Source organism: Cebus imitator, unplaced genomic scaffold (assembly GCF_001604975.1).
Source record: "Cebus imitator isolate Cc_AM_T3 unplaced genomic scaffold, Cebus_imitator-1.0 Scaffold314, whole genome shotgun sequence".
Lineage (NCBI taxonomy): Eukaryota > Metazoa > Chordata > Mammalia > Primates > Cebidae > Cebus > Cebus imitator.
In genome coordinates, this window is record NW_016107629.1 from 1,713,902 (window position 1) to 1,715,290 (window position 1,389).

Genomic DNA, 1,389 nt, shown 5'->3' on the forward strand with positions numbered 1-1,389 from the left:
GCCTCCCAGGTTCAAGCAATTCTCGTGCCTCAGCCTCCCTGGTAGCTGGGATTACAGGCACTACCACACCCAGCTAATTTTTTGTAGTTTTAGTAGAGATGGGGTTTCACTACATTGGCCAGGTGCTCTCAAGCTCCTGGTCTCAAGTGATCCACCTATCTTGGCTTCCCAAAGTGCTGGGATCACAGGCATGAGCCCTGGCTAGGTACATTTAAGGTATAATGGCATATGGAGGCTGAGGTGGATCACTTGAGGCCAGGAGATCAAGGCTAGCCTGGGTAACATACCAACCAGAGAGATCCTATCTGTACAAAAAAAATTTTTTTTTAATTAACTGAGCATGTTGGTAGTGCACACCTATAGCACTAACTACTTGGGAGGCTGAGGCAGGAGAATTGCTTGAGGCCAGGAGTTCAAGGTTACAGTGAGCTGTGATAACGCCACTGAATTCCAGCTATGAGACAGAGCAAGACCCTCTTTCTAAAAATTGTAAAAAAATGTTCTGTTTTCCTGAGACAGAGTCTTGGTAAATCACACAGGCTGGAGTGCAGTGGTGCAATCTCAGTTCACTGCAACCTCCACCTCCTGGGTTCAAACAGTTCTCCAGCCTCAGCCTCCTGAGGAGCTGGGATTACAGGTGTGTGCCACTGGGTCTGGCTCATTTTTGAATTTTAATAGACACTGGATTTCACCAAGTTGGCCAGCCTGGTCTCCAACTCCTGACCTCAAACGATCCACCCATCTAGGCCTCCCAAAGTGCTGAGATTACAGGTGTGAGCCACTGTGCCTGGCCTTGTGAAAAATGTTAGTGGCATTTTGATTATAATTGAATACTTGAAAAAAAAATGAAATGCACATGCGTATGATTGTTTTTGCCAGGACTAGGGGCCAGGACGTTTTCTAATGCCTTCACCTTTTATTGCAGGGCCTTGCAAACAATAGGTGCTTAGCAAGTACAATCGAAGGCACTCAGAGAGTGCTCGGTGTGCAGTGCATACATATTACCATTAGGAAGGAAGAGAGGAGAGAGAAAGAACATGGGAAAATTCAGGGCAATTGATCAGGTTGACACCATCGTTGCTAAAAATCAGAGACTAGGCCGTGTGCGGTGGCTCATGCCTGTAATTTCAGCACTTTAGGAGGCTGAGGCAGGTGGATCACTTGAGGTCAGGAGTTCAAGACCAGCCTGGCCAACATCGCAAAACCTCATCTCTACCGAAAATACAAAAATTAGCCAGGCATGGTGTGGCAGGTGCCTGTAATCCCAGCTACTAAGGAGGCTGAGGCAGGAGAATCACTTGAACCCGGGATGCGTAAGTTGCAGTTACACGGGATCACACCATTGCACTCCAGCCTGAGGGACAGAGCAAGACTCCCCCTCAAAAAAAA